A 12,999-nucleotide genomic window follows, 5' to 3' on the forward strand; every position below is an offset into this window, starting at 1 on the left:
TGACAAGGACCCGATGGGGAGCAGGTAGCACAGGTGGGGTTAAATACACACAGGGGACTAATCAGGGAAACGAGGCGACTGGAGACAATCAAGGAGAAGACGTGTACACAGAAACTAAATTAACAGAAAAACATACAAAAATCTATATCCTAACACATTGCACAAGAATATAAAATATAGGGCCACATTGGTATAACAGCTGAAGCTTCATATTATTTTATGCTATTTTTCTATTTATTACGGCCTTGCTGTAGATGTTGTACAGGCAATCCAAAAGTCAAGTTATGTACTAGGAAGAGGAACTTTAATGTGTGATTCTAGAATTAACATGATGGCAAATTAAGGCACTGCAGTCAGCTTGAAAGGCTTTGTCTAGTTCAAATGAAGTAAATAAATATGATCATTAAACAAATGTCTAGTACTGCTAATTGTAGGACTAGCTGGAGGCCTAAACTGAGCTGCAAAAAATGCATTATACTCTCATCATAATGTTCTCTAAGCAGCTATACATATTCAATCATTCTGAGAGGAAGAGATATGCACCATCAATCACTATGTTACTGAAACAAAACTAATCAAATTTGCATTCAGTGTGAACCTTGTCACACCATATTTTCCGGTAAGTGTCTGTGCCATCTTAATTTGTTTTCAAAGCATGGTTGGGCAAAATTTGTGAGCCCTGAATTGCCAACAGGTTTTCGGCCAGAACAATTTATTGGGTCAACTCCAAATCACTAACCTGCCGTGGCTTCCTGCACCTGTCAGTCATCCCTGAGCAGCCACAGTAGCAGACGTGCCTAAATAATTTTGGATGATTATCAGAACTATACAGGCCATCAGCAAGCACAAGAGAAATAATAAAACACAAACATAGATCCACCCATTAGTTCATATATATATATATATATATATATATATATATATATATATATATACAGCTCAAAAAAATAAAGGGAACACTTAAACAACACAATATAACTCCAAGTAAATCCAACTTCTGTGAAATCAAACTGTCCATTTAGGAAGCAACACTGATTGACCCGACGAGGGTCCCCGTTGTCAATCAGTGTTGCTTCCTAAGTGTTTAAGTGTTCCCTTTATTTTTTTTGAGCAGTGTATATATATATATATATATATATACAGCTCAAAAAAATAAAGGGAACACTTAAACAACACAATATAACTCCAAGTAAATCCAACTTCTGTGAAATCAAACTGTCCATTTAGGAAGCAACACTGATTGACCCGACGAGGGTCCCCGTTGTCAATCAGTGTTGCTTCCTAAGTGTTTAAGTGTTCCCTTTATTTTTTTTGAGCAGTGTATATATATATATATATATATACAGCTCAAAAAAATAAAGGGAACACTTAAACAACACAATATAACTCCAAGTAAATCCAACTTCTGTGAAATCAAACTGTCCATTTAGGAAGCAACACTGATTGACCCGACGAGGGTCCCCGTTGTCAATCAGTGTTGCTTCCTAAGTGTTTAAGTGTTCCCTTTATTTTTTTTGAGCAGTGTATATATATATATATATATATATATATATATATTTTTTTTTTTTTTTTTTCACATTGGTATAAGAGGTAGATTGTTCCCTCAATGTTTTTCAGTACAAAGCAGCAGTAGTTTGCTGTGAAGCTGTTCCTTAGTGAAGTCTGGATACAATGAGATAAGTCATCCAGTGCATAAACCGTGGATCTCTGCAGCTACCACAGGAATCTTGGTTCATGGTAACAGTAATTATGTTCTCCTTGCCTGGCCAGTCAGTGATTGGTGGAAAACCATGTCTTGATAGATTGTGCCATAATCTGGTGGATTGAGTGAACAGAGTTATGTGAGTTTTTTAAACCTCACAATATTGTTTTCTAACCTTAATCTGGTTTAAAGCTCTCCAGAGCTTTTCCCCTGACCCGTCTGCTGTGTTCCTTAGTCTTAATGATGCTGTTTGTTAATTAATATTCTATGACCTTTACAGGATTATGCACAGACTGGCTCTGTCAACTAATTTGGTGACTTTTGAAGGTATATAGTGGCAATGAATTTTGTTAAAGGGTAAAAAAAAACGACAAAAAAACTATGTGTCCTTAACCTGGCCAAAGGGTCTGTTCTTCTTGATGGTCTATCAAATTAAATTTCAATAAATTACCTTAAAGTTTGAATGCACCATATCGTTGTATTTTAGTACCTCTAAGATACGGTACCTGCAGTATATGTTCAACCTAACATAACTTTGCTTTCACTTAATCTCAGTATCTCAGTATACACTTGTGAATATCGGCTCTATTCTAGGCGCACTGTTTCTATGTGAACAGTTTTAAAACCAACTGAGCAGCTTGTTTTCTCTCTTGCAAACAAAAACAGCATTTGTCATGCTTTGCCTTTACCCAAGATATTTGAGAGGGAATCTGCAGAGGCAGCTCTGGCACTGAAATAACACCGGTGGACAACAAGGCAGCTGCTTAATCACAGTCTAAGAGGGCAGATCAGTGCGTCACGGATGAGGTTTTTCACCAGCCAGTGCTTATCACCTGTAGAGGTCTCAAGGGGTTGCAAATTGAAACGGCTCATTCACAGCCACAGTTTTGGATTTACTGAGAGAGGAAAGGAACAACGATCACTGTTTTTCTCATCCATAACTAAACTGAGCACATTTTATTATCCTGTTCTTAGATTAGCTAAACTGTGCTCTTTCGTTTCAGTAAACATTTCAACCCAAGTCATTATGATTTCACAACAAAAACACAGTCATTCTAAATGCAAGTAACCAGAGAGATTATTACATCCTAGGAAAAAGATCCCTGACATAATCTGAAACCGTTGAAGAAGCAGCAAATTAACTTATTTTACGTATCTTTTTTTTTTTTTTTTACAATGTTTATCTGATAAATGTATATTATCTCAGAGTTGATAGTAATGATAGCTCTAAGAAACAGACTAAGCCCCTAAAGTTTTTAAAAGTACCATTTAAACTGTCCCCTGGGAGAATAAAATAACTCATATCAGACTGGTAAAACTCTCATATAATATCTCATATACTGACTGATATGAGGCCGATAAACTGATTATAGTACAATTTACTCTACAGCATTAAGAATTTAGTAAGTAAAATGAAGAGATGAAAATCAGTTTGTAGTTTAGTATGTTCAAAAGCACTAACTGGCTATATGGACATGTAGTAAGACATTGTAATTATAGCAACCAAACACTCGAGGTCACTTCAGAAAAGTAAAATAATCTAAAGCCGAATGTAAAAAAAAAAAATAAGTTTGCAAAAATGACATAAACAAGAAGGGATAAACGTTCTTCAGAGGGAGTTGTCTTGTCTAAACATGTATGTGTTCAGATGACAAAAAGCAGAAAGTGAGTCAGAATTACAAATGTTAGGCGAGAGAGAATCTGAGATAAGGAAGACAGAGTGGCAGAAGCCTCCAGCCTCCATGGTAACCAGACAGTAAACAGTAAGATGGATGGAAGATGAAGACCCAAGATTGCAGGAGGGTGTTTTGATGTACTAGAGGTAAGGAAAATGTCCACAAACCATGATTAATGGCCTTAAAAGTGAGACCTAGAGTTTTGTTGCTAATAACAAATTAAACTGAAGTTGTTGAAAAACAGGAGCGGTGGGATTAATAAATGGACTTCTAGTGATGATTTCTGCCACAGAGTTTTCAAAGTAACCAAAACTTAATGTTTTGTTTTTAAGAGAACACAGAAGAAAAATACAATAAGCAAGAGATTTTGGTACCAATCAAACAAATTCTGCATTCTCAGTCTTTTGTTTTAGACATAGATTTCCACCTAGTGAGTCCTGGAAAACGTCTTCCCAAGATTTATACTCCTGAAAAGAGCTTTTATCCTATTGCTGCTCAGCCATCCCGGCAAATAATAACCAATTATCAGTGACTTAGTTGAGTTTGGTCACTTAAATTTGGTCCCCTCTCCTATAATCCACCAAATGTCTATTAAAACGCTGTTAGTGGTGATTTTCTTTACAGAGAGCAGGGAGCATAAATCACATTCTAGTTCAGGCCCACAAGTACCAGCCCTGCATAACAAGCAAAAGCCACTGCACTGTGCATGTCTCTGTTGGATGCCAGAGACAAACTGGAAGATTTAACTTATATGGCACTAGCAGGGAGAAGGTTTTTCTGTTTCATGACTATTGAGTTTTTCTTCAGCGCCACAGAAGATATTTTTCCTCATAAGCCAGACTTTATGGGACAAGTTTTTTGTTTTATCTCCACTCTTCATTCTCAGTTCCTGTAGCGCCCTTTAGAGTGTTTACAGGTTCACTCCATGGCCACACACTGAGTAGATCCGGCTGAATCGAACAGAGGAGAAACAGAGAAGGCATCTGATACGACGCTTGATAGAGGCATAGTGGTGCAGCACAACAAGTGCATGTTGCGTGACATGGGCTACACCACCGCCCACTAACCCTTCAGCCCACTGGGGAAATCCCCGGTTGTCCCCAACATTCGTTCGGGGACGACTGGGGTGACCAGTTCGCCCCTGGTTGGAAACTCATTTCCTGGTGACTCCTGAAGCTCCGAGTCCAGCTGCAGTCCACATCTTGCGAATCTGCCCCAAACTCTTAAATCCGGTTAGTTATACATCTCCCTCTTATCCCTGTTGCCTTTGCAGTTATTTTCTACCACACAATTTCATTCCACTCAGCTTTCCGATATTATGCAGTCTGCACTCTGTGTACGGCCACCGTTTTTAGCAGTGACCTTTTGTGGTTTGCGCTCCTGGTGGAGGGTGTTAATGACTCTTAAGTCTGCAGTCTTGCTCATGGTTGTATAAGCCATGAGCAATTGTATAAGTAGCAGTTCTATATTAAAAACAATGGGGGTTTTTATTAGTAAAAAAATATATATATCCAAAAATCCAATTAACAGAAATAAATTCTTAAAAAATACTGTGCAATGGGTCTGCATTTCTCAGTTACACAAATTTCTAAAGTAAATCACCCGTTTGACGATATTGTAATTTATTGAGTTCCGCCTGTAATGTGAACATCAGATAAAATTTTTTCTGTTCAAAAATGTTCAAGCTTCTTGGTGTTGATTTATCAAACAAAATCTACATTTTGTGTTTGAACAGCAAGTTCACAAATGTGTTGAGTCCAATAGTATACTTATTTTGAAGGACAACCTATTTTACAAATTGATCTCTTGAATTATTTGAAAAATACAAACTTGCTATTTCAGTCTTGATGATAATCTCCAGATCATTAGCAAACATCTTATACAAATTCTCCTAATTGTCAGTGCAAAGTGGAGTTGGCACTTGGCTGACACAAGGAGAAACATGGCTGCAATTATTTCTTTGCTTGAATTGGATGCAAGAACAAAGAAAAAAGTTATCCTTGCCTCTGTATGCTGCTGGCAGTATGGTTTTATTATTTCCACCCAAAGTCACTGCTGTCGACCTTGCACATATATATATATTTTTTTGTTTCTTTATCTCATCAGTAACAGCCTTGTTTTTTTTTTTTTGCCTGACTCAATCATCTTAGCAAACATTAGTTTTCCACCTAAGGCAGAACATGAAAGGGATGGTTTTGAAAATAAGTCTGATAAAGTAAACTGCTTCCATCATTATTTCCCTGCTGATTTTTAGTTTAGCATAAACTATTAAAATTAGAGTGGAAGATGCCAGTTTCTTTAACCTATTTTTGCAGATATAAAGATTTATATAAATATATAATTTAAAAAATAAATAAATTGGGGGAAATAATTGGAGTATTTTCTCTAACACTTGTCCCTTTAAAATGTGCTCTTTGCTTTAAAAAAAAAAAACTCAGCCTTCAGAATGTCTTCAAAAAATAGCACTGCAATTGGATAATTGAAATATTTCAATAATTCACTTCATGCTGTCTTCAATTATTAAATATTTATCACTCTGTTACTGACCTTTACAACAGATAATGATGAGCACACAATGTTTCTTGGTTAGAGTGGCTTTTAATATGAAGTACCATATTTTCCGCACTATAAGGCGCACCTAAAAACCTTCAATTTCCTCAAAAGCCGACATTGCGCCTTATAATCCGTAGTTGCTAACAGGTCTAGCAACTACGGTAAGCAGCCGCCGACTTCATGCTGGGATAGTTGTCAGAACGCTGGTTTGTTACTAAAGTTTGATAATACATTTAAAGTCAGGGGGGCGGAGGGGCGAGGGAAGAGAGACAGAGACTGTGGCGGCAGCGTGTCGGTTGGTCTGTGTTACCCAGAAAGCAGTTGGGCACAATTTCGCAACACCAACACCGTGAGTGAAACAATGACTGGGGCAGACTACTATATAAAGTACTCGGGGGACTGCTTCTTTACAAATGCGGATGTGTAATAATAGAGTACGGAACAAATTGGCAACCCAAACTGAAACATCTATTCTTTGCGCCTTATAATGCGATGAAAAAAGTTTTAAAATAGGCCATTCATTGAAGGTGCGCCTTATAGTGCGGAAAATATGGTAATTCGGGGAACAATGACTGGTCCGAAGATTGATAACATTGGGCTCACATTAAGAGCCCCAGGCAGCACAATGGTTCTTGTAATTTGGATGAAAGCACTGAAAATGTCATGAATTCTAACTATGTACACATTGGTAAAATCATCCCACTGGTGAGTAATGGACCAATGGAAATGAGTTGATGATAAAGTCAGATATGTCTCTCGCTGTTCTGTTAGCAACAACATCTCTCAGAAATACAAATATACAAATGAAGCTGGCTCCGTAGAGAGTCGTCAAGAACAGCCCACACCACCATGGGATGTGTCTGTGTGTTGCGTTTAACAGTATTTTTGTAAGGGTCAGTGTTGACTCCAGCGATTCACACACACACACACAGACACGCAAGTGCGTGTACCGTGAGAAAGGCGCTGCAGGCCCTCTGTGTTTTCTGGAAGACGCTCAGAGTGCACAAAGCAGATGTCTCAGGAAAACTTAGTCGGTGGATTAAAGTGAAGTGAGATTTACATGGTGTCATAGAAAGGCCACGATAACAAAAATGAGGATGGAAAGCAATCATTATGTTCACACAATAAATCCAAAATAATTTATCTCTAATATATGTAAAGTAGTCATTAAACGTGATCAACATCTGACTGGAAGTAACATTACCCGGTTTAATGTTGTCTTAAGCTTGTTTCAAGACCTGTACGTTTTCTTTTTTCTTTTTCTTTTTTTTTTATTAACCTTCTACATGCCTTTTTCAAGTGACTGAATTTTGGCCCTGTTTCAACTCCCCACAAAATGACAAATTTTGAATGTCATTAAAAAGTTAATTAATTTCAGTAACTCAATTCACAAAGGGACACACATTTCATAGATCGATTACACAAAGACTGATGTTTTCAAGCCATTATTTTTGTTAATTGTGATGATTCTCCCCTTATAGCTTACGCAAACATGACTGTAAGAATAGAGTATCATGTCAGACCAATAAAACATTTTAGCACAGAAATGTGAGCACAATGCAAAGTATGTTTATTTTGCACAAGGCTTCTTTAATCTGACAATGCGCTTAATCAGAAAACATTTTCTGTCATCAGAGGCTTTAAATGATTAATAACACTGACCATATGCTAAGGCTACAATCTAATCATGTTCGCAGTTGAGCTATAGCATAATAATAAATGTAATCTATGCTAATTTTTTTGGCATGGCAACTTCTGGATACAAAAAATACATCTTACTCAACAATTAAAATAAACACTCATTCTTCAAAAACAAAAAAAAAAGTCAGAACTGGAAAGAAGTTGAGAGTTAACCATTTTGTTGTATTTTTTTTATTGGTTGGATGTAATATTATAATGTTAAATGTCATTTGTTCATTTGCTATGAGTTTGAAAATCATAATACAGAAAAAACAGAAATGCAGACTTAACAACATTCTCTGTGCATGGTTAATCTATATAATGTGTCTCTAACATTGGAATAATCACTATTAGTGACCCTAGTAGTTCAGCATTTCCAAATGTTAACTTGTTAGAGAAATTTGGCATTTCCTGTTTCTTTCCATATTCTCCCCCTTTCTCATTAGTCATCACCAGGAAGCTTTAGTGAGTTTGAATCTCTTAATTAACAAGACAGCTCTGGTGTTTGTTGAACTTGATAGACTTCCTATTCTACAGTTACTCAATTTGTGGCACTTTGGGGGACATATTAAATGAAAATATATTTTTTCTCTCAGGGAATTGGGTTGTTTGTGTCTTTCTATATATAAAAAAGACATGTGAGCTACAGAAATGTAGCTACAGAAATGTAACTCACATGTCTGTGCAGTTACAGGTTTCCTCTGGACGATGAGCAGGGTGCTCCAGAACACCTGTAGATCATCAGAGGAGGATTAAAGGTCATTTTGCGTTTGAGTGTTGAACCTCCAAGTTACCTTTAGCCCTCTGCATCTTTTGTGCTTTTTCCGTTTGATTTGAACCCCGGCACTAATGTGCCTCCTTCTAAGGTTGCACTCTGAGATTTGATCTGGATCCAGGTCTTTGTGATCGCCCCCTAAAGCTCTGACGAACAATATTTACTCGACCGTCCTCCACAATCACCAACCCGCAATCTTTAGTTCCCCGGATGTTCCAACGCTCCACCTACTGCACCAGCCACTCAGACCAGCAACCTAGAACCTGCTCATTCTTTCCTGACATTTCATCTCCATCTGCAACCACCAAGATTATTCATACCCACAAATTCTTATCACATTCACCCGTACCTCTGCTTTAATCTCTGCATTGCTCCCTCAGTTACTCCATCCCCAGAACACAGAGAAGCCTGGACCAAGTTATCCTCACAATTCATTTCCTACGTCTCACAATAAACCTGCTGGATGTTTACTCCTGTCGCCTGAGGATTTTTTTTGCATGTGGTTCAGACTTTCACCCCAGACTATGGCATTTGCCTTCAACAACATTTATGCAGAACTGCAGGATAGAAAACTGCAGAAACTTTGACAATCTGTTTAGATTTTTGCAGTCCGTCTGCGAACGTTGAAATGCAAGGATGTGGTAAATTGCTGCAGGGGTATGATGCTGTAAACATGACACCCAAATTAACCTTTATAAGAGATTTTCAATTAGCTCTGGAGGATTTTGTATCACCCCATCAAAGCTAACAGAATTTTCCTCGAATGAGTCCCACATCAGAGACTCTGGGGAGTTGCCTTAACTGTCGATGGCTCTTGTTGTTAATCTGGTGGATAATTATCTTTTGTTCATTTTTTCATCATGCCTCAGTTAAGTTTCTGAAATGTGTAAGATTGCAGCATAGGCAGTTTATATAATCCAGATTCATTCTACTATCCATCTTGCTTTGCATCAGTTATCTGCAACTTCCTATCGTTGTACTTGAGCAGCATTCTTACATGTAAGCAAATGATCTTTGCAAACCAGATACAGATAAGGGAGTTTTGTCCCATTAATGACCCCTTCTTACATTGAGCCAGAACTTTGCTTGTTTCCATCTACTGCAAGAAAAATAGCTTGAAACAAGCCAAGGTAAGCATTCAATTGTTTTCTCTGGCCAACACTTTACAAGAAGCAGACAACAAGCAGGTACTGATTTAATGTAGGTCTATATATCCTCTGTCAGAGGACAATAGGTTGCCTCAAGATGTAACCTTAGGGATTTAGAAGAGATGCTATATTTCTTTGGGATGTCTCTCATTAATCTACTCTATTCTCTCTGTGCAGTCGTACAGTTAGCACATTTAAAGAAGCTGCACATATCAATGCATATGATATTCAGATGGGCGTCTGAAAAAGATATATAAAAGTATAATACATATAAAATACAGTGGACCATGGCATACTTAGTGCTTTGAATAGGAAAGGGTGGAAAAACTTTCATGGTAAAAGTTTACACTCTAGAGAGAGCATTACTGGACAGTCACACGTGCTCATCTTGCATGTGCATGAAGCATTTGACCGTCAGTGTGTCTCTCTCTATGCGATGTAAACAAACATGCAGGAATGAAAACACACACATGAATGTGAGCTGACCCAGACTGGGGGTTGAATGGTGTTATAGAATATAAATATTTATGTGAAATGATTCCTCTATTTATTCCCAATTTTTTTTGTAAACCCACACTACAAGGTGCTACGTTGGCTGAGATGATTCCAATTAGTACAGCTTGAAATACTTTGTTAGCTCTCCTGATTATTATTGTTAACTAATTTTTCACATTTTTCACTATTTTTTCACGACATTACTTTTTAGTTTACCCATTCCATCTGATGTGTACTTGAAAGTCCAAACATGTGGGTTTTTATGTTTGAGTAAAACTCCAATTTTACCAGTGAATGAAAGCATTTCATCAAAGTTTTTATAGAAAAGTAAAATAAAGTCAAGGAGATTTGGTAGGAAAAAAGGAGGCATGTCTAGCTGTGAGTTTTGAAAACACAAGAGACACAGAAAAGACCATGACTTAAGAACCTGTTTTAGCCAGTGAATTTATAAACAACTTGAACGTGTGAAGGTTGCTATGACCTCGAGAGTCCACTAGGTACACCAGCACGTTTCGCAGAAACATGACTGAAATGTACTGCAAGTATAATCATTGCATTGTGTCTCAAAATATATATACAAATTTCCAGTTGTAGTAAGCATTTTAACAGTGACTCACAAGAAAATGTCTGTACAAGACAAACTGATTACATTATATATACGGAAATATCAATTCAAGCAGGTCAATAAAACATAGAAAATTCCCGGCAATTACATAAATTGATTTCCAGTCCTAATTATAAAAAATTATGGTTTGAGTTCATTTTATTATACCAATTTGTAAAACGTTTCTTATAGGGAATCCAGTTGATTATATTGAGGGACTGACTTGTGTTGGACAGGAGGAAAGCCCCAGCAATCCCCAGGCTTAGTGTGAGTGGCTGTGACCAACTGTGGGTATCAGAAGACAATCCAGACAAAAAATACAATTAATTCTTTCAGATAAGTCTTTGAGGTTGGAAGTTCTCCTTGCAAACTCTGCAATCTTTAAGTTCACTCACAGAGACTTCTCTATGATGCTCAAAGCAGAACTCTGGCTGGGTTATTCCATAATCTTAATACTATTTCCTGTCAGACTAAACATGTTGGTACTTTACATCTAAATCTTCTACGGTTAAAAGTAGTTTTGGACTTAACTGTATACAATAATCAGATTTTTCTACGTTTTTGTTTCTCCAGCAGCCATATATAAATAGCCACAAAGTTTTAATTCACTTTGAAACTCAATGAAAAAAACCTTTCAGCACAGTGCTGTTCATTTTGACTTCTTAGAGCATTTCATGTATATCTGGACTTATGTTTCCTTGTGTCCACTGCACCGGGAGAGCATAGGAGTCTGTGAACTGCACTCTGCTAGATAGAGTCAGGTCTGGTGCCAAGGCTTCTATGACTTGCAGATCAACAGAATTTGTGATAACACACCAATCCAGACTGGCAATCATAACATAATTTACATTGCACAGCTGCCACTTCACCAGGCGTTATATTACACCGCCTTCAAAAATCTAAATTTGTCAGGGTCATAAAAACATATAAACCACTATATCAACCCTGTATCTATTTCAGATTTTATGAAGTCATTTTATGTTTCCATAAAACTGTATATTTTAATAAGCGAAAATAGGTGCCCCTCAACAAACAAGGTTGGGGAGTCTGATGAAAACAAGTACTACACAGAGCTCGAGACACACTGGGTTGCATTCTTACATCATAAGGTTATTATTATGATGCCAGCAAATGCTGATGGAATAAATTGTTCTTTTTTTCTTCCAGCTCAAAATAATGATTCAGAGAAATGAGTGACTTTGGTGTGGACAATCTGGGTTTCTGAGGACGTTAAAAGGTAAAATTCAACACTTCTAACCGCAGAGAGTGAGATGCACTTCATCTTACATCAAGTTCAAAGTTACAAAGAAAGAACGACTGCTTAATACAAAATGGATTTCAGTCACTGTAATTTTTTTCCCCAATGACATTCAGAGATGCTAATTTGCTTTATTTGCTCTGCACTGTGTAAAACATCGCAGTAGAAAGTTGTGAATAGGTGACCCCCTCCAACATTTAACCTTCTGACACGTCACGCATTAAATGACATAAATAGATGACTTGACTTGTGGCCGTCTCGATATCAACATTCTGGCGAGGGGTGATTAGGGGGAATGCAGTCAAACGGCAGAGCACATTGCTTTATTGAGGGTTTGACAAAGAAAATGGCAGATTTTTTGGGAGTGCGCAAGTGCAAATAAATGGGTAAGTACCATAACTAATGGAACTTCAAACTTGAAAGGACAGCAGAACCCCTCCTACTGTTTTTCACTTGACTTTAAAAATGTAATTTAGAAATATTTAAAATGACAAGGAAACAAATTGAATCAATTTTTTTGCTTTAAAATTCTTTTTATATCCGCCAATTACTCTGACAAATAACAAGATGAAGAATACGTGCATGAAAACAAAAGAAACTACAGAGCATGCTATGCTTCTTACAGTGAGAAAGTAAACATAGCATATGAGGATGTTTATTATCCCAGGAATGCATTAAAACATTCAATCTGGCTGAGAGGCAGATAGACGCTTTGCCTCAGCGCCGCAGCATAGCTTGGAATTTATGCGCGTCGACATGATGGATTACACGCATCGCAATTAACGACTCAGACTTTCAGTAAGTCTTAGATTAGCAAGGATCTTATAATACCAACCAATCAATAAAGCAAGTTGACGGTAGACTCTAACCAAAGTAAGCTTCACTGTGCATTTGACACGTTGTGTTTGTGTCATAAACAAAAATATCAAATAGTCTTTGGTTCTTAGAATGTGAAACAATCTGACACAAAATGAATGCAATTAAAGCTGTTTTTAACAAACAGAATTTTTCAACCTGGATATAAAGTATTCCTTAATTACCTTTGATAGCTATTCCAAAGTTATAATACATAGTAAAGTGATAAAACCAATCATATTTCCAATTGAAG

Source organism: Poecilia reticulata, chromosome 1, assembly GCF_904066995.2.
Source record: "Poecilia reticulata chromosome 1, P_reticulata-male-v2, whole genome shotgun sequence".
In the NCBI taxonomy this organism is placed as follows: Eukaryota; Metazoa; Chordata; class Actinopteri; order Cyprinodontiformes; family Poeciliidae; genus Poecilia; species Poecilia reticulata.